Source organism: Loxodonta africana, chromosome 6 (genome assembly GCF_030014295.1).
Source record: "Loxodonta africana isolate mLoxAfr1 chromosome 6, mLoxAfr1.hap2, whole genome shotgun sequence".
Taxonomy (NCBI): domain Eukaryota; kingdom Metazoa; phylum Chordata; class Mammalia; order Proboscidea; family Elephantidae; genus Loxodonta; species Loxodonta africana.
The window spans coordinates 25139331-25161890 of NC_087347.1; positions in this window are offsets into that span (position 1 = coordinate 25139331).

Below are 22560 nucleotides of genomic sequence, written 5' to 3' on the forward strand. Positions count from 1 at the left end.
TTTCCAATTCCTTCTGTAGTCTTCCCCACCGCTCCTAAATGGCACCATCACACTCTTTCTCAACTTTCCAGTCATCTTTTAATTTGGAAGATTGAATCAAATCAAATCACATCATCTGGTTAAAATCCCACCAACAGCTGCTGATTGTAATTGAAATGAAACCCAACTTATTTTCATAGTTTATAAGACTGTATGTCAGCAGCTCTCAACCAATAGTTCATGGTTCCCTGGGGGTCCCCAGCCCTCAGGGGGTCAGTTTGAACAAAACTATTTTCAAAATTCTACTAAAATGTCAGTTTCCCTTTTCAATCTGTTGACATTTGCACTGATGGTGCAAAGGCAATACTGAGAAAAACTGTTGGTTTTTTTATGTAGTATGTATCAAGGCAGTGGCCCCAAACTATACTGGTAATCATTGCACTTTTCTCTGGTACACATTAGCATTAAAAAAAAAAAAAAAAGCCAACTTCATGTAAGAATGTCTTTGACGAAGTAGATAAAATTATTAATGTTTAATCTTGGCTCTTGAGTACACATCTCTTTGATATTCTGTGTGATGAAATGGAAAATACGCATAAAACATGTGTGCTTGTTTGAGTTGTGAGTTGAGTTTACCTGATAGAATGACTGACACACAAATTAGGCTCATTCAGATTTGAAAGAGTCTGCCACTTTGAGGAAAACAACTGACAGTATTTGTTGCCAATGATAAAATTCAAACTTTTAAGCAAAAATTAGGATTTTGGAAAATGTATATCCATAACTGAGAGCTTGACAGCTTTCCAATACTTAAACACTTTTCTAATGATAGTGGCAGTTTTAATCAATGTGATTTTCTTTGATACCATACAATGAAATGTGTTAACGTTTGGAAGATTTGCAATTATTTAGTGAACTAGTATTTTCCAAATTACCAACACATGATGTACAACATCATGCTAGGTAAAGGATGCATTCAAAGTGCAACACAGGCCAATGTAAAAGAGAATGAAAAATTGTTATGGTTTCAGATTCCACACTGCAGACGTGTTGAGTTTTGGCATAGTATCAAAGAACATGATCCACAATTTTATGAAAATATATTAAAATAGTCCAACTACTATTAAACAACTATAAAGAGGAATCTGTGAAACATAACATGGATGAATCTGGAGGACAGTATGCTGAGTGAAATAAGTCAGTCATAAAAAGACCAATATTGTATGGCCTACTATTATAAAAAGTCAAGAATAGATATACACACAGAAAGCAAAGTTCCTTGGTGGTTATGAGGGATAGTAGGGAGAGGGAAGGGAAATCACTTTCTAGAGAGTGGGCACTTGTTGCTTTTGGTGATGGGAAAGGCAATCCCAAATATGAGTGAACTCAGCTCATCTTGACCAAGGGAAATAAAAACACTAAGAAGTACACAAGAAAAAGGGACAGTTTTGCTAAATGCCATAACATATACAATTTTGCAATAATCGTAAAAATAACTGAAACTGTGTGTGTGGTTATGTAGGCAGATATAGATGCATACGTGTGTATAGGAAGGCATATGCCACATGTGCACATATAGTTGTAGGCATATGTATACACACATTTGTGTGTGCTGCATACGTACCCACATATATAACAAACCACACAGAGGCACAGTTATAGAGACTTCCTAGGCATATCCAAACAACTCACAGGATTGATTTACTGGGTCAAAAAGCTTAGGACCACAGTCTCAGGGAACAACTTAGTCCATTGGTATAACATAATTCACAAAGATAATGTTCTACATCCTACTATGGTGAGTAACATCTGGGGTCTTAAAAACTTTCATGTAGCCATCTAAGATACATCTCTATTTTATGAAGCAAAAGAGAATGAAGGAAATCAAAGGCTGAAAGAAGAAACTAGCCCACAGGACTAAAGACCTACACAAACCACAACCTCTCCAAACCTGAGACCAGAAGAACTAGATGGTGCCCAGCTAAACTACCTAACATTCTGACCTGGGACACAATAGAAGGTCTCGGATAGGATGGAAGAAAAATGTAGGATAAAATTCAAACTTCTAAAAAAGGCCAGACCTACTGGACCTATAGAGACTGGAGGAATCCCCAAGACTATAACCCTAAGATATCCTTTAAACTTGAAATTAAAGTATTTCTGCAGGTCATCTTTCAGCCAAATAATAGACTGGCTTATAAAATAAACAATATAACACATGAGTAGTTATATTGTCAACTTACTGTCTTAGGCTGAATTCTCTAGAGAAGCAAAATCGGTGATATATATATACATATAAATATATGTACTTCATACAATGTTGCAATGCTAATTTGCTGATACTATCATTCTCAGACATAGTGTTTACAACCCCCAAAGACAAATAGAGATAGGATTTATAAAGTTACTGATAATAAAAGGCAATAACAGTGAAAACAAAAGAAAAAATGAGGTATTCGGCTTACGTCAGAACCGATTATGATGGAGTAGTCGTCGGAATGGAACCCCATTGTAAGTCCAGGACTACCTGTAATTCTTTCTGGGCCTCACTACTACAGGCAAGTGAATGTTGAATGCTCTAGTTCCTAAAGCCCTTTCTAATACAAAATTAATCATATGATTATATGACCCCTTGTTGAAGTTTTGCTTGGGGCTGGTTGGTCATGGTCCAAGAATTATTTAAAAAAAAACAACCCACTGCTGTTGAGTCAATTCCAACACACAGCAACCCTAAAGGACAGAGTAGAACTGCCCCATAGAGTTTCCAAGGAACGCCTGGCGGATTTGAACTGCCAACCTCTTGGTTAATAGCCGTAGCACTTCACCACTATGCCACCAGGATTTCCTAAGAACAATTTAAGGGATAGGAAAAGTTTAATCTAGCTGTAGAGATATACCAACTTGTGTTAATTTCCTATTCCTGCTGTAACAAATATGACAAATCTAGTGGCCTAAAACAGGACAAATTTATTGTTTTATTCTTCTGACAGTCAGAAGTCTGAAATAGACCTCACTGGGCTAAAAAATGGATCTCACTAGGCTGAAAATCAAAGACTGCATTCCTTCTGGAGGCTCTAGAGGAATTCATTTCCACATCTTTTCCAGGTTCTAGAAGCCAACTGCATTCCTTAGCTCATGGGCCCTTTATTGTCAGATCTCTCACTAACTCTGACCTTTCTTTTTCCTTCCTTCATGTTTAAGAACCCTCAAAATCACAGTGTGTCCACCTAGATACATAAGGATATTCTTCCTATTTCAAGGTCTTTAAATTAAGCACATCTGCCAAGACTCTGTTGCCATGTAAGGTAACATACTCACAGGTTCCAGAGATTCAGACACGGACATCTTTGGAAGACATTATTCTGCCTACGGTATTACTTACGGAAACCCTGGTGGTATAGTGGTTAAGTGCTACAGCTGCTAATCAAAGGGTTGGTAGTTCGAATCCGCCAGGTGCTCCTTGGAAACTCCATAGGGCAGTTCTACTCTGTCCTATGGGGTCGCTAGGAGTCAGAATCGACTCGACGGCACTGGGTTATATTACTTAACTTAGAAAAAAAAAAGTACTTTCTGTTGGTTATGAAACTGACAGCCAGAATTATGTAGTTTTACTTTAGGGATTTTTTTTTCCACTTATTGACTGCTGTGTGACAAAACACTCTAAAATAGTAACAGTCATTTATTTGTTGACATATCTGCAAATTCAGCAGGACTTGGCAGGCGCAACTGATCTCTGCTCCATTCAACGTCAGCTAGGGCAGCTCAACTGGGGTCTGAAGGATCTACTTTCAACAAGGCTCACTGGCATATTGGTTCTGGCTATCAGATGGGAGTTTGATCAGAGCATTGGGCTGAGGGGCCCTCAGTTTCTCTCCATGTGGATATTTCCACAAGCTATTTGACTTTCCTCTTGGAATTGTCAACGTGTCCTAAGATGAAGAGGCCCAAGAAAGCCAGACAGAAGCTGTATAGTCTTTTATGATCTACACTCAGAAGCCACATAGCATTGGTTCTGCCATTATTACAAATTCACTCTAATTGAAGGTGAGGGGACATAGACCTCACCTTTTTTACAAAGGATGTTAGAGTCACACTGTAAGAAGAACATATGGGATAAGCAATAGGGTTGCTGCCATCTCCGGCAAACATAATCTACCATTGGGTACTCTAGCATCTTACCAAAAATCAGTTGCCGTCGATTCGATTCCAACTCATAACGACCCTATAGGACAGAGTATAACTGCCCCATAGAGTTTCCAAGGAGCGCCTGGTGGATTTGAACCTTTTGGTTAGCTGCTGTAGCTCTTAACTACTACGCCACCAGGTTTTCCAACTCTAGCATCTTACTTCAAACGGTTTTGGGTATAGCCATATAAACAATCCCTGAAAACTATTACAACCCACAAGCAATTTGAAGAGGTCTGCCTGGCCTAGCCTTGAGCCGGCATATTGAAAGACTAGGTGTACCTTTGGACTAAAAAATTACTCTTCTTTTGGTATTAAACTTGCTCACTGGAAATAACACTTTCTCATACCAACAATCAGAATTGACGTCGAATTTCCTTTACTCAAAGAAAATCGTATTTATATTTCCTTCTGTTTAAATGTTGGCATTCTCTCCTTCCTGGTAAAGGTCTTACCATATAAACTACAGGATAACTAAGCACATGGACTTTTATGTACATCTCCAGACCCATAACATCACTGGTTATGTCAAAACACATAAATGGAAAATACAAAAAGAATTCCATCTGTCATCTGGATGTTTTGTCTATCCCCATGCCAAACATCTGGATATCTGGACAGATTTGCTGGGAAACTGGATTTTTCTTTTCTACCTGGACATTTATCCTTAGTTATATACAGCTATTGACTGAATTATGAAGCTGGGATAATTTCCAAGTTTCAGAAAATCCACTTTCCTGTTGTTATACTTTTTTTACCTAGTTACTTCTAATAATGACCTCCCTTGTGGCAGGTAGGTATTCATTCACAGTTAATTAAAATTAGGTTTCATTGTCTTTTAGTTTTCGTATACCTGCAGGAGAAAAAGCAGGTAATTCCCCTCTTGTCTCCGTGTTCTACAGATGATATTACCGCATGAGATAACTCTGGCCTTTCTTTAAAGTATCTTAAGGTATCTGCGACAGTTAATTTTATGTGCCAGTATGGCTAGATTATGGTTCCCACTGATTTGGCCAAACACTAGACTAGTTGTTGTTTCATAATGTAACAGAATCACTTTTAATGCAATCTAGTGTAATTAATCACGCAGTGAAAAGGGCGTTTCCATAGAGTTTGTTCTGCCTCCAGAGTGTAACTATTTTGGCAAAATTCACTCTCATTCTTTCTGTCACTTGACCTATGAGTCTTGGGCTGCAAATCTGCAGACATTTCCAGCCTGCCACCTGACCTATGAGTTTTGGATTTGTCAGTTGCTCACCTATCCTGCAGCTACACCTACTCTGCTGTGGTGGCTCTCGGTTTTTATCCCCTCACCTGTTGGCATTTACACATTCCTGCATAACCGGATACAGAGTATACAGCAATATTCTCTGTCTAATTAAGATCTAAAAAGACAACACCAAAAGCCACAAGAGAATCCAGCCATGAGCACAGTAGACATGGCCCTGATTTCCATGTGCGGCATGCTAAACTCCGAGGGGCTCAGGTTTCTTGTGTCGTACTTACCTGTTCTTCCTTTTATTATCTGTCTCTCCAGGCAGAGGTTCTCCCTCTAGTGATGCTACACCCAGACTTCTGGCTTCCTAGACCTCTAAACATCTTTGTTCATATCTGCCTGGCACCAGGCTTGGTGACTTCACTAGTTGAACACTCGTTTTGTATTTGCTGACCAACTGCTATAATGGCATTCTGACCTCATATTCAATATTAAGACATTCCTCTAATCTGCTCTGAAGCTTAAGTCTGGAAAGGCATCCTATGCTTTTCTTTCTCTTTTGTCCCAGTGATACCTTTTATCCTTGCATGCTCAGAGGAACAGTTTGTCCTTACACGTGGTGGTTTATGGGTAAGAAGAAGTTTCTCCCAAGTCAATTGTCATTTGAAAGGCAGACACTCTCAAAAAACAAAAGATCCTTACCCCATGTTGTTTTTTATTGTTTTGCTTATATATGAGCTTGTTTATGAAAACAAACAAACAAACAGTTATTCTCTGCCTCACCTTCTATTAGATGTATTTCCCTTCTCCCGACTGTCTGACAAGGGTCCCTCGCACCACGTGTTTAATCGCCAGCAGCTTTCTATTTGACATTTTCAAGTATGTTGATGTCTCATGGTCCACTATTTGTGTATTACACTTTCAAGTAGGGGGTTGGAAACAGACAGTGGGACTGTAATACTTGTCCATTTTCCTAGATTTGGGTGGAAGATGAAAGTCAATGGAAAAGTGTCACCCTTAAAAGATTATCTAGGTCATTCTGGCCATCTCTGATAGATGCAAATAATACAACGGTGGGGTTTGCAGGTGGTGGGCACCCAATACATACTGGTTGACAATTTCAGTGAAAGGAGCTCTTTTCAATCACACTTTTACAAAACCTGGAAAATATCCAGTTGACACTTACCACTTAAAAGAAACACTTTACAATGAATTTCCTCCTTGTTATTTCGATGGAAAGATGGAAAGGAAGAGAGAGAGCAAGTGAGCAAGTCAGAGAGAGAGAACATGGCAAAAGGAGTGGGGTAAATGTAATGTAAATAATTGGTAAGTCTTGATAAAGGATATATGGAAATTCCTTGGACTATTCTTGCAACTCTTCTGTCAGTTTGAAATTACATCAAAATAACAGGAATAAAAAAAAACAAAGTTCTAAACGAAAAAAAAAAATCAACCTACATGGAGACATTCCTTGTCTTAAAAAAAAAAAAAAAATCAGCAGCCTGGTTTGGACTAAGAAGTGATATTCCAGACGTGTTAAGCGATAAGTTCAGTGTCTGGCTGCAAAACTCTAACTTCTTGTGCGCCATAGCCCCCAACTGAGGTTCAGACAAGTTGCTTTTATCAAGCATGCTGACATTTCTAAATTCAAGTATTTGTAGTTTGGAGACAAACCAGCCACAGATATAATTTATTTTATTTATGGGGCTTACTCAGGTATTGGTAGTCCTTTATAGTCCATAAACCTATTCTACTAGTAAACACTGGCAATGTTTAACTTTAGTCACAGTCTTCCTGTCTCAGATCTTTCTCAAAATATTCTCTTTGGAAAAGGAATTTTGCATAGGGTGAAACTGTACAGTTCTCTGATACCTAACCAAAGAATCAGAGTAGGCGCTGTTGGTTATTGGAAAAGGTACTTCTCATTTCAAAATGTCGGAACAAGTTAGGAGATGCACCCACTACATTCCTGAAATTCCCCAAATAGGAGATTTAAGAAGGTACAGCAGTCCAAATTAGAATCTGACACTCTGAAACATCAGTGCCAAAATTGAGACACATATATCAGGCTGAAGCAAGGCAAAAAAATATACAGCCGTGCATTTGAGCAGCGGAGATAACAAAACCTGTGGAATGTCAGGCACATTGGCAGCTTTTTGTAGTGGAAAAAAAAAAAAAAATAGTAACTGCTGGTATTGTTAACAAAGTGCCTCGATACTAACGACTCAGTTTATCTCAATATTAGTATGTTTTTGTTTTCGTTTTCACTCATGACATCTATTATAAAATTTATAATTTTTATTTCACTTAAAGGAGTGTTTGCCGAATAACATAGAATCTTATCACACAATATCATTTGATGGATTTTGATAGAAATTCAATAATAAAATGAATTTGTATGGGATAAATTTCCCAGGACCTGATAATATTCTCATCACTCTTGAAGTGTTTGTAAAGTGTGGTTTAAAGTGATATGTCTTTGTGTGCGCAACAAATTTCAAGTGTTATCTGGCATCTAGCTTCTTTTGCTTAACATTATGAGATGTAGTGTGTTGTTTTATGTGGTGGTGGTAGTTTGTTCTTCTTTAGAACAAATATGATAGAATTTGTATATCCATTCTGCTGCTTATAAACATTTAGGTTGTCTCCAGTTTGGGATCTTATGCATGTCCTTTGCTGGAATCTTTCTGTGGGCTGCAATAATATGTGGAGTAAAATTGCTGGATCATGAGATATATGTATAAGGAGATAGTGCTAATTTTCCAAAAGCGTTGTACCAGTGGATACTCTCAGCAGCACCACGTCAAATTGCAGTTACTCCACCTATTCGCTAATCCTTGGCATTAGTCTTATGAAGCAGGAAGCAATAAGATGAAACAGAAAAAGTTCCTATTAACTCAAAACCTGGATAAAATAAAAACTTAATAAAAACAGAGAAAATAATTGTTTAAAGATATCAGAAAGCCAAGGTTTCAGAGAAAAGAGAATTTAGGAAATCTAAGTTTATTATCTGCAGCTGCTTCTTTTTCTAGGGGGATTTGTGGCTTCTAGGTGTCCACAAGAGTCTGAGAATCCAGGATCTGTCCTGGGAAGAGGGCTGGGAAATGACAAACCATGGGAACGTTCTGTGGTTCTATAAAGCTGGTAAGACAAAAATGGGGACTTCAGTGTACAGCCAATATTTCTTTCAACACATTTGCTGAATTCTGAAACTATGTGTCATGGGAAATGAAGAAGCTAAGTCGAAAATGTTTGAGAAGTAAAGAAGAATGTCCCTCAGTCCCACAGCCGAATAGGCTAAGAGTACAGTGAAGGACCCACCCTGTTAACATCTGACCTCAGCCAAATGACCTAGAGAATGTCTCTTCAAAACAAGGAAGAACTAGTTGTAGACTAACCTCAGCTAAGTTCTTGATTAAATAAAAGTGATAACTTGCTGCTTTTTCTGCCTTATCGAGGAAACTGTACACCCATTTTAAAGATGATCTCATCTGAATTGTCGAATAATTTTATATGAAACTTGTCTGTTGAAATTTTTTTACCTGTTTTATCCATCTTTGTCTCAATTTTCTTGAACGTTAATACTTATTTTATAAGTCCTTTCTGATAACTCCAAGATCTACATCACCTGTGTCTGTTTTTCCCTTGGTTTTCGGACACATTATTCTATCTCTTGGCAGGCCTGGAAATTTTTGATTGAGTATTGGACAGTGATTTTTGATCCCTTGGAATTTTCATTTTGCCATCTACTTAGAAGTTGTTAATTTGACTTATTTCAAAGTGTATATCTGAAAAGTCTAGTGTCCAGTTCAGTTGTGACTCTGTTTCTATTGTCTTTTGATTTCTGGGTCTCATTTATTCTTATTCACAGTAATTTTGATTGAATGTCAGGCATTGTCTGTGGCATATATGATAGATTCTGGATGATTCTCTTCTTAAAGGGAGGATTCACCCTATTCTACTGCTAAGTAGTGGGAGTTCACCTCATTCCAATTAGAAAATGATTCAACACAAGGCTAGTTTGCAGTCTTGGTCTACTTCCTTTCATCTCCAATTCCTAGACTGTAACTTGTCGAGGGTTCCAACTGAAAGACTGAAGTGTTTACTAAGGCCTCTTTTCCTTGGCAGTCCTGAATTTCAATTTTTATTTACCCAGTATTGTGAGACTGCCAGAAACCCTCTTCTCCTTTTCAATTGCTTTTTACTTAGCTTCTTAACCTCTGACACTGCTCAATAAAGAACTGGCAGATGCCTACTGGGCATACCAAAGAATGTCAGGCTTACTTTTCTATGCCTTTTTATTTTCCATGATCTTGGTTCCTCAAGCTCTTGATACCATGCTGGCCTATATGCCAGGTTTTGTCTTTCTAGCCCCATGATATTATCAAAAGCTATTCTGGCTTCTCTGCTTTTTGGCAGCCGTCTTCTGCCTGGCTTCTCAACCTCTCACTCACACCAAGAATTAGCAAATGCCCTGAGAGGAAAGAAGCATGTAAAGTTGGGTTTATTAATGATCTTTCCCCCACCCCCTCCCTGGATCTGAGCCCACAAAATCTGGCTGGTTTTCTTTATATGTGTTCTATTTGCCTTTTCCAGTTATTTTTGTTGCTATGTTGGTTCTCCTACAATCAAGTCGACCATAGCCAGATGCAGAAGTCCCTTCATATTTTTATTTTATTAATCCTGAGTTAAGTGTAATTATCTACGTTTTACAAATGAGGTTAGAGATTTCATGAAGATATGCGATTTACCAAAGCTCACATGGCTAGTGAACAGTAGATCTTGAGTCATGAGTTCTGACTCCAAATTCGAGACTTTTTTTTACCACTTCACTGACCCCTATTTATTTACTGAACTGACATCTGGTCATTTGATGCAAACATCACCTGAGAGGCCGATAAAAAAAGATGGTGCTTCTCCAGTGTCGCATGCCTGGTTTTGATGTGTACTAATAGAAAAGACCCCTGGAGATGCAAAGGTTAAGCACTTGGCTGCTAACAGAAAGGTTGGTGGTTCAAACCCACCGGTTGCTCAGTGGGGTGGGAAAGACCTGGCAATCTGCTCCCATCAAGATTCCAAACCAAATCAAACCTGTTGCCATTGAGTTGATTCATATTCATAGCGACAGATTAGAACGGCCTCATAGGGTTTTCAAGGATGTAAATCTTTAGAGAAGCAGACTGCCACATTCATTTCCCACAGAGCAGCTGATGGGTTCAAATCTTCAATCTTTGGTTAGCAGCTGAGTGCTTAACCACTGCCCCACAAGGGCTCCTCTCCCATAAAGATTACAGCCTAGGAAAGTCTATGGGGCAGTTCTACTGTATCAGGTAGTGTAGCTATGAGTAGGCATTGACGTGACAGCATACAACAACTAACAGAATGTGTGTGAATGTATATTGTTTTGGAAAGGGATGGCTGGATTATAATTCCTTTGGTAGGTATTCATAGCTCACCTGAGGTAAATAATCATTATTAATATATTCTTTCTATATAATTGATTTAAACTTTATGTGAACTAAGACAGCTTCAAAAACAACCTGAAAACTTGATAACAGCCCACTTTTTAGAAATATATTTTAGAAACAGAATCTTCCTAACATATTTTAGTAAAATTTTAATTAACATATTAAGAGCTAATGTTTATTGATAATTTATTAGGCCTGAAACAATTTATATACTTTTTTTTTTTTGTATTGGAGATAAGTTATCATCCCTATTTTATAAAGAAGAGAGCTAAAGTTTAGGGATATTTCAAAAACATGCCTGATAATATACTCCTGTGAAGCAATTGAAGGAGTCTTGGTGGCACAGGGGTTAAAGCACTTGGCTGCTGGTGGAAAGATCAGCAGTTCGAACCCACCAACCAATCCACAGGAGAAAGATTTGGCAGTCTGCTTCTATAAAAAATTAACAGCTTTGGAAACCCAATGGGACAGTTCTGTTCTGTCCTATAGGGTCACTGTGAGTCAGGATAGACTCGACGGCAGTGGGTTTTTTGTGATGCAATTGAGCTTGACTCAACCACACAGTTCAACCCAGCTCCCGTGTTGTTAAATACCATGTAACAACATACCCAGGGTAAAATAATCTTATATTTCTTTCTTTTAAATTTTGATGTTTATTGATTTCCCGTTGTCGTTATGGAGAAGTAACACATTTATATAGCTCAACTGAGTATTTTTATTATAGTTCCTATGGTGGATACACAGAAGTCACAGCCTTATCAATTTAGTTGATAAAAAAGAACCCTACTACAAAATGTCATTACATGTTGAATGACACTGATAAGAGATTTGGGAACTTGGAGGTCAGCTGTGAGCCTATTGTTGGCAATGACTGCATGGAAGAGGCCAGCTTTTAGAGCGGATCTTGCAGAAACCAGGACATACACAGGGCAAAGTGTTCCAGACGAAGGGACTTCAATAGTGAAAATGTACATGGTCTGTCAAGCATTGATGCATGGACACCAAAATTCCTTTTTTCCACCCCTAAAATGGGCTTGGCTTTTAACCAAAAGGTTGGCCGTTCAAATTCACTAGCTGCTCTTTGGAAACCCTATGGGGCAGTTCTACTGGAGCCTTGGTGGTGCAGTGGTTAAGTGATATGGCTGCTAACTAAAAGGTCGGCAGTTCAAATGCTCCAGCTGCTCCTTGGAAACTTTATAGGGCAGTTCTACTCTGTTCTATAGGGTTGCTATGGGTTAGGATCAACTTGATGGCAACAGTTTTGGATTTTTTTTTTTTTTTTGGCTGATGCTAGAAGGTAGGCCATTAGTATTCCAAATACCAGAAGGTCATCTATGGTATACAGGTTTCAGCAGAGCTTCCAGTTTGAGACAGACTAGGAAGAAAGGCCTGGTGATCTACTTCTGAAAATTAGCCAATGAAAACCCTATGGATCCCTGCTAACTCAGAACTGAAACCACTCCCAAAGCCTACCTTTCAGCTGAAGATTAGACAGGCTTATAAAACAAAGAATAACACATTTGAGGAACATGCTTCTTTAGTTCAATCAAGTATATGAGGCCAAACGGGCAACAACAGAAAAGTCAAGAAGGCAGAAGGGGCAAGAAACCTGGATTAATGGACACGGGGAACCCGGGGTGCAAAGAGAAAGGGGGAGAGTGCTGACACATTGCAGGGAATGCAACCAATGTCACAAAAAATGGCATTCTACAAACTGAATACAGACGTGAGACCATCCCAGGACCTGCATTTGATCCAGCAAATCACACAGCTTCAGGTCCTGTTCCCTCTTCCTCTTCAGCATTTTGACCTGTTATGCCGTTCAGACAAATTGTAGAAAGGCAACCTCAGATGCTGGTCTTTAGGGTTGAGTTTAGAGACAGAAATGTTGATGTGGTACTTGAGGACAGCTGTACTGTTGGAAAGATTAAATGGATTCTAGAAAACAAACTTGCGATACCTGTGTCACCTAAAGCACAATAAAATTAAAAAAGAAAAGAGAAAGGAAACCTTATGGATCACAACAGAATAGTATCTGAAATAGTGCTGGAAGATGAGCCCTGTAGTCTGGAAAGCACTAAAAATACACAATGGCTGCAGCAATGGACTTGAGTATGAAGATGGTAAAGGACCAAGAAATGTTTTTATCTGTTATATATGAGGTTGCCATGAGTTGGAGCCAGCGTAGCAGCAACTAACAACAACAGCATGTTTTAAAGAGAAAAACTAAGCAGAGCTATTCCTGTAGTATGGTTTGAGTGGGGTAACCAAAATAATACTTGGCCCCAGAGCAGTGCTCTTCTCACAGGTATTTACCATTTCTTATCCATCTCTTTCCTTGTGTCATAATAGCTGTATTAAAAGCCAATTCTTTTTAAAATAGGTATGTCTTGAGACGTTATCCCATTACCATAACATTATATAATGCATCATATATTAACAGCTTATTTTATGATTTCCTTTCATGCATTGCCTAAGAGAGTAGGTTGCACTCTAAGTAAAGGAAGAAGTGGGAAGGAATCGTGAGAGATTCAATGTACTGACCACATATGACAGTATAACCCTGATCTACAGCCCCAGCAGCAACCAGCCCAGGATGCTACAGCACAACCTCTGCAGCAATTGGCCCAGAGAGTCAGGCCTTGGTCAGTGACTACCAACATCTCTGTCTTCCACCCCCTACCAACCAGAGAAAGTCAAATATGCTTCCCAAACGAATCATATAAGATGCTTCTAGTTAGTATACCTCCAGCTTCCACATGCCAAGAGCCTCCAAACGGATCATATCTGAAGTCTTCCCCTTTTTTATAATAAAAATTTCCCACTCCCCCAAATGCCTTTGAGCCTCTGTCAAACACAAGTATTGGTGGCTGACTCCCCAGCTATACAGCAAGATCTGAATAACTAGCCTCTGTTGCCGTTTGGATGGTCTTTGTTTATTGTCACACACACCAACTGACTGCCCTTGAATTGATTCTGAATCATGGTGACCTGTGTATGTCAGAGTGGAATGGTGCTTACAAGGTTTTTAATGACTGATCTTTCGGAAGCAGATTGTGAAGACTTTGTTCGGAGATGCCTCTGGGTAAACTAGAACCTCCAACCTTTAGGTTAGTAGCCAAGTGCATTAAGCATTTGCACGACGCAAAGACTCCTCACACATGGGAGTGGAGGGCAAGCAGAATGTTTATTGAGTGCTTCTAGGTACTAAGTACTCTCTGCTCTACTGGGATCCAGGGCAGCAATGATGAAGGAACTAGACGGGGTCCCTGCCCTCATGGAGCTTACAACCTAGTAGGAGAAACCCACATACACAAAGTAAAATAAAACAAGATCATTAAAAATTGTGTCAGCGAAATGAAGAAGCTGCTTAGACTGAGAGGAGTGTGGCTGTTATAGGCCGCTCTGAGATGACCTGTGGTGGGACTAATAGATGGGGGTGAGCTGGGAGGGACAGAGCCATGCAGAGGTCCCAGTCGTAAGGGCACCTTTTGAAGAAGTGTCATTCCATTTTACAGATGGGGAAAGTGAGGCTTCGAGAGATTGGGTTGCCCAGAGTTTCACAACTTGTGACTGGTATTGAGATTCTGATCTAGGTTTGTCCAAATTGTTCCCACCCTGCAGGACTCCTGGAGTAAGAGGCCCTGGGTATAGGTTAATGAAGGGATTCTCACTACTGAAGAGGCTTCTAATCAGCCAGAAACTTCAAGAGCACTGGATGCCCAAGAGAAAGGAAGGTGAGGGCTCTTAAAAGAATAGAAGAGAAATGATAAAAGGAGGATAGAGGGGCACCATAGGCAAATGCTACAGACTTCACAATTTTGCCTCAGGGCAGCTTTGAATGAACAGGTAAAGAGAGAAAAAGAAGTCTTAATGGAGGCAAGTGTCTGAACTTGGAGTGTAGAAAGGTTCAACTGAAGTTTTTTAGTTTTTTTTTTTCATTTTGACAAGTCTGAAAAATAAGATAGTTTTTAAAAATTATGTGGATGAGAATGAGGAAGTTGTGAAGAAAATTTTTATTTTTAATGGAATAAACTGAAGCCTGTATTAGGTATGCTATTTTCATTATTTAATGCAAAAAAAAAGGCTATTTTAATGAACTTTCATAAATGTAGACTGTTTTGATGAAGTTTCAACAACTTGAGGTCCAAAAAATAATCAGAAATAAAATCAGAGCTGTTTTTTGGTGCCAAAAGGACATCCCTGCTGCTCTCAGGGGAGTCCCTGGGTGATGCGAAGGGTTCATGTGCTCAAGGCTAACCAAAAAGTTAGCAGTTCAACTCAACCCAGAGGCTCCAGGGACGAAAAGCCTGATGAAGGACCTAAAAAATAAAAACTTTGGAAAAATCAGCCACTGAAAACCCTGTGGAGCACAGCTCTACTCTGACACACATCGGGTTTCCATGAGTTGGAATAGTCTTTGTTTTTTCATCGATCTCAGGGGCAATGAGGAACAAGCCACGGGAAAGACCTCATCATTTTGAAAAGGAGATACCTGCCAACTGGTCTTTTGGGAACCTTGCTACCATTAGAGATATTTGAGGATGTTAAAGTGCTGACAGGACCCATTAAGAGAGAAAACAAAGGCTTCTTAGCCTGGATAGATTCCCTGGAAGGTACCCCCTCCAGGATCCTGTGTTGCAGACAGCCCTTAGACTATTTAGGGAGCTTGCTATTTTTAGTTTTCCTTAGTTGGTTCCTGGAACTTAAGTCTACACCATTTATTTAACATTCTTCTTCAACATTTCCTCCACCCAAAGTTTAAAAAAAAAGTGACATAATATAAAATTTCTCAATCTCCCTTTCTCTTTTCTTGTACCTTGGATTCAGGTCTGTGTCAAATCCATGCTCTGAGGATTTTGTCGTTATCCAGTAAGATCCTGCTGCTGCCTGACACCAGGCCCCTTCCTTTAATTCAACAGCTCAGATGTCTAAACCCCTCCTGTCTGAGATGCCATACTAAAATGACAATATAATTTAGGCCATGATGAAGTGGCCACAGCAGTATTGGCAACGTGCTGAAATTTGCATGCTCTTCTAGTGATAATTTTGTATTGATGTTGTTTCTTTACTAATATTTGTCAGTGATCCATTGATTCACTAATCTCAGGGCTTTGGTAACTATGTTGTTGTTGTTAGCTGCCAACGAGTCAGCCCTTGATTCGTGCTAACCCCATTCACAAAGAAACAAAATGCTGCCCAGTTCTGCGCCGGCTCCATGATTTGTTTCAGTTCACAATATTATGATCCGTAGAGTTTTCAATGGCTGATTTTTGGAAGTAGATCACCATGCCTTTTTTCTAGTCCATCTTAGTCTGGATGCAAATATTGGTAAACCTATTCAATAACATAAAAAAAAAAAAAAAAACTTTTTTAAATTCAATATCATAACAACATACAAGCCGCCACTGACAGACAGATGGTGGTTGTGCATGAGGTGTGTCGATTAGGAATCGAGCCTGGGTCTCCCGCATGGAAGGTGGGAATTCTAACACTGAACCACCACTGTCTTCTCAGTAACTATATCGTCTCCCTAAAATTATAAACATATGATGGGGCCTGCAGTCCCATAAACCTGCTCAGGTGTCTTTGCAAAGCTATAGAAGGAAGAGTGCTCCCCCCCCCACCCCCCAGTGTCTGCTGGAATGAGGAAAACACCAGCTCTCACCCTGGATGTGAGAAGTGTTCCCTGATGCAACTAAGGAGTTTTGGAGACAAGCTTGAGGGTCCCATCATTCCACAGATAAAGAATATACATAAGAGCAACTTTTCTCCAACGTGTTGTCATATGGGTCAGAGTGCACTGTCAAAACTCTTGGGGTGCGTGGGTGTGAGTGGAGGGGCTACTTGAGGGTGAAAGGAAGGCACGTTCTCTCTGTGCAGGAGGACAGTAACTTTTTATGTAGCTGTTCTATCCTTGTGTTATGTGAAGCCAGTTCTTGTCAAGTCGATTCTGACTCATGGAGACGCCATGTGTGTTTGAGTAGAACTGTGGCCCATCAGGTTTTCAGTGGCTGATTTTTCAGAAGTCAATCATCACACCTTTCCTTCAAGGTTCCTCTGGGTGGACTTGAATCTCCAAACTTTCGATGATCAGTCAAGCCTGTTAACCATTTGTACCACCTGGGACTCCTGCATCACGCCAAGGCAGACAGCGTTGGAATTAGGGTGAAATTTGTTTTCAGGAGATTTACATACAAGACCATTTACTAGGTATTTATCTCTAGCTAAGTCAAGAAATGTGATATAATGATACTATTGCCTTTCTTGACAGTTCATTGCAAGGATAAAGCTTAAGAAAAGAATTGAAATGTGCTTTTAAATATACTCTTTTACAGATATAATTGGCATAAAACCAAAAAACCCATTGCTGGCAAGGAGATTCTGACTCATAGTGACCCTCTAAGACAGAGCAGAACTGCCCCATAGGGCTACCAAGGCTGGTGGAGCAGGCTGACCTTTTGGTTAGCTGCCTGAGCTCTTAACCACTGCACCACCAGAGCTCCATGATTGGTATGCAAATCCGTGTGGACATTTCTTCATGAGGAGTCAAGAGAAGTGGAAAAGTCCCTTTGAAATTTAGAAAGTATCTGAGAGGCACACAAGAATTAATGCAACTTGCAGAAGGACCAAACAATACATGAGCTGTAGCCTCAACCCTGGGAGGGTCTGCCTCCACAGTCTTTGTCTCTGATGAACGGCTACACAACAAGAATATTCATTTCAGTTTTTAGACTTGGAACTCTAGGTCCTACAGATTAAGCATTTTGATCAAGTTGAAAAAAAATTTAATAGCAGTAAAATTGAGCAATATTAATAGCTTGACTATTTCAAATTATAAATTTTTAGGATCCGCCCTGAGAACCATTGAACGACTAGGCCTGCTTGCTTTGTGCTTTTCCTTGAGAAGCAGATTGCCTCTTCTGGCCACAGTGATTTGATCATTTTCTCAGAGGTAGATGGTCTTAGTGGCACACCATACTTCTCCAGACTTCAAGTATTAATTTTATACTCAACTACACTTAACTCTGTCTCTGGGTGGTGCAGTTAATGCACTTGGCTGCTAACTGGAAAAGTTTGTGTTTTACAATCGCGTCCACCCAAAGGTGCTTTGGAAGAAAGCCCTGGCAATTGACTTCTGAAAAATCAGCCATTGAAGACCCTATGGAACACAGTTCTACTCTGACATAAAAGGGGTCATCGTGATTGGGATTAATTCAATGTCAGCTGTTTTATTTAGGGGGGATGGGGGGTACACTCAACTCTAGGGCCCTATTGCAGTCATACTGGGGGGGACAGCTATTGTTTTTACCTGCCCAGAATCCTGTATTCCTTCTTTGGTAGCAACACCCCTCCTTTTTCCTTTTACCAACTTTCACTTCTACCTCCAAGTGGGACTGTCAGTCAAGGTCTCGTGGGTGGCTAATAACCATATCTCATGCCCCAGGACACAATTATTAGTTCAGGGTAGGTGTGTGACTCAAGTGAGACCAATCAACTCTTTTGACATAATTGTTATAGATGTCCAAACAAGGGAGATGTTCTCCCCTCTTGACATGTAAGCTTGGAGGTACCTGGGTCTATTTTTGCCATCAGATGGAAAGAGCTTGCCTGACAATAAAGCCAACTCATAGGATCTGAAACAATGTAAAGAAAGAGACTCACGTAGGGAGCAGAGAGAAGGAGGCAATAGAGCAGAAAAAGGTAAGGGAGAAAGACAAGTTGTAATGACAAGTTTTTGTAGCCTAAATACAAAAAAGTTTGAAACCACTTTATCAATCTGTCTTAGGCTGGGTTCTCTAGAGAAGGAAAACAAATAAAGTGTATAAGTATATATAGAGAGAGAGATTTATATCAAGGAAATGGGTCATGTGGTTGTAGAGGCTGGAATGTCCCAAGTCTGTGGATCAGGATAGAGGCTTCTCCTGATTCATGATTCAGGGTCTGGCCAAACCAACACTAGCAGATCAGAGGGCAGGGTTTTTGCTCACAGGCTGAAGATAGATGAATCCCAAAATCAGCAGGTAAGACCGCAAGGCTTCTCCCGATTCACATAACTGCAGAGACTGGCAAACCCAAGATTAGCTGGATGGAAAGCAGGGCTGTTGCTCACAGGCTATGAAGAGCAACGAATTCCAAGATTTGCAGGCAAGACCACAGGTAAGCTGCTAGCTCAGGTCCAAAGAACTTGAGGTCAGACAAACAGGATCCAGAGCAGGCAAAAGGCAGAACATTCACTTATATTTGGATGAAGGCCACGTGCCCAAGGAAACTCTCTTTCAACTGATTGGCTACTCACAGCAGATCCCATCACGGGTGTGATAACATATCAAATCTCAACAGGAAAGCTAACATAACACTATACGACTGCCAAACACTGAGAATCATGGCCCATCCAAATTGACACACAATCTTAACCATCACACCACCTATCTATTGATCGATCAATAGACCGACTGACTGATCTATCATCTATCTATCGATTGATCAATCGATCGATTGATCTCTCTCTCTATCTATCATCTACCCATCTATTTAGTTTTTAGGATAGTTTGGGTTAGATTTTGGCAGTGCGACCAAAAGTGTCCTGACTAATATATATGCCTAATATAACAGAAAAACAATATATGTTGATTAGCAGTGGAGAAATGTGTGATATAATATTAAATGCGATAGCAACTGATATGTAGTAGATACTCAATAAATATGTGCTGAATGAATTAATAAAATTAAGCTCCTGCAGAGATGATTGTTATAAGTTTCTCCAGGGTCCAGAGATAGGATTGAGAAAAGCTATTCTCTGAAATGGAAATTACTGGAAACCAGGCCATGTGGATAAAAATATAATGCACACTGAGGGAGGTTTTTCGAAATGTAGCTTGTCTGTCAGTTTGTCGAACTATGGTGGCCTGTATGCTGCTGCGATGCTGGAAGCTATGTCGCCAGTATTTCAAATATCAGCAGGGTCATCCACAGTGGACAAGTTTCAGTGGAGTTCTCAGACTAAGACAGACTGAGAAGAAGGACATGGCAATCTACTTCTGAAAAAATTAGCCGGTGAAAACCTTATAGATAGCAGAAGAACATTGTCCGATATAGAGCCAGAAGATGAGTCCCCCAGGTTGGAAATTACTCAAAATACGACAGGGCAAGAGCAACATCCTCAAACTAGAGTTAACCTTAATGACATAGATGTAGAGTAAAGCTTTCAGGACCTCCATTTGCTGATATGGCACAACTCAAAATGAGAAGAACATCTGCAAACATCCATTAAAAATCAGAACATGGAATGTACAAAGTATCAATCTAGGAAAATCAGTAGTCAAAAATGAAATGGAATGCTTGAATGTCAATACCCCAGGCATTAGTGAGCTGAAATGGAATGGTATTGATCATTTTGAATCAGAAAATCATATGGTCTACCATGCCGGAAATGACAGATTCAAGAGGGATGGCATTGCATTCATCATCAAAAAGAACATTTCAGGATCTTTCCCGAAATACAGTATTGTCAGTGATTATAAAGAAGACCAGATAATACCACTATTAAACAAATTTACACACCAAATAATAATGCCAAAAATGAGGAAATTGAAGATTTTTATCTATTTCTGCAACCTGAAATTGATCAAACTTGCAATCAAGATGCATTGATAATTACTGGTATTGAAATGCAAAGTTGGAAACAAAGAATGAGGGTCAGTAATTGGAAAATATGACCTTGGTGATAGAAGTAACATAGGAGATCGCATGATAGAATTTTGCAAGACCAATGACTTATTCACTGGAAAACCTTCTTCAACAGCATAAATGGTGACTGTACACATGGGCCTCACTGGATGGAAAACAAAGGGATCAAATTGACTACATTTGTGGAAAGAGACCATGGAGAATCCCAATATCATTAGTCAGAACAAGGCCAAGGGCCAATTGCAGAACATACCATCAATTACTCAAATGCAAGATCAAGTTAAAGCTGAAGAAAATTAAAACAAGTCCACAAGATCCAAAGTACAACCTTGAGCATAACCCACTTGAATTTAGAGACCATCTCAAGTACAGATTTGACGCAATGAACACTAATAACCGAAGACCAAAGGAGTTGTAGAATGACATCAAGGACATCATACATGAAGAAAGCAAAGGTCATTGTAAAGACAGAAAATAAAGAAAAGACCAAAATGGATGTCAGAAGAGATGCTGAAACTTGCTCTTGAACTTAGAGTAGCTAAAGCAAATGGAAGAAACGATGAAGTAAAAGAGCTAAACAGAAGATTTCAAAGGGCAACTCAAGAAGACAAAGAATCATAATGAAATATGCAAAGGCCTGGGGTTAGAAAACCAAATATGCAAAGATCTGGGGGTAGAACAACATCCTTGGCATTTCTCAAGCTGAAAGAACTGAAGAAAAAAATTCAAGCCTTCAGTTGCAATATTGAAGGATTCTATAGGCAAAAAATTGAATGATACAGAAAGCATCAAAAGAAGATGGAAGGAATACACAGAGTCAGGGGCCTAACTATGGGAAATAGTGCCTATGACAATTAGTTTTAAATTGGTGAATAATCTCTCACAGCTAGCGATGGAAACTGCTCATTAGTGTCACTCCTCTAGCAGTGCCCAGGGTATGTGTGCTACCTGCCATACCTTAGTTACATCTTTGCACAAAGTCACCATACCTAAAGGAATTGGTTGATGTTCAGCTGTTTCAGGAGGTAGCATATGATCAACAACTGATGGTAAAGAAGGAAAAATCCCAGCTGCACTGAAACCAAAAAACCAAACCAAACCAAGCCAAACCTGCTGCGGTTGAGCTGATTCCAACTCATAGCAACCCTACAGGACAGAGTAGAACTGCCCCATACGGCTTCCAAAGAGTGCCTGGTGGATTCGAATGGCTGATCTTTTGGTTAGCAGCTGTAGCTCTTAACCACTATGCCAAAAGGCATTGGCAAAAAACAAAGCTCCAGGAACTCCTGGAATACCAATTGAGATGTTTCAACAAACGGATGCAACACGGGAAGTGCTCGTTTACCCATGCCAAGAAATTTGAAAGACAGCTACCTTGTCAATCAAATGAAGAGATCCATATTTGTGCCCATTCCAAAGAAAAGTGATCCGAGAGAATGAGGAAATTATTGAACAATATCATTAATATTACACACAAGTAAAATTTTACTGAAGATAATTTTAAAAAGTTGTAGCAGTACATCAACAGGGAACTGCCAGAAATTAAAGCCAGATTCAAAGAGGACATGGAAAGAGGGATATCTCTGATGCTGTCAGATGGATTTTGCTAAAGGAGAGAATACCAGAAAGATACTTACCCGTGTTTTATTGATTATACAAAGCCATTTGACTCTGTGAATCTTAATAATTTATGGATAACGTATGGGAAAATGGGAATACCAGAACTTAATTGTGCTCATGCAGAACAAGGGGATACTGTAAGGTTTAAAATCAGGAAATGTGTGTGTCAAGATTATATCTTTCACCATACTTAGTCTGTATGCTCAGCAAATAATCTGAGAAGCTGAGCTACATGAAGAAAACTGCAGCGTCAGAATTTGTGGAAGATTCATTAACGACCTGCAATATGCAGATGACACAACCTTGCTTGCTGAAAGTGAAGAGGACTTGAAGCACTTACTGATGAAGATCAAAGACTACAGCCTTCAGTATGGATTACACCTTAATATAAGGAAACAAAAA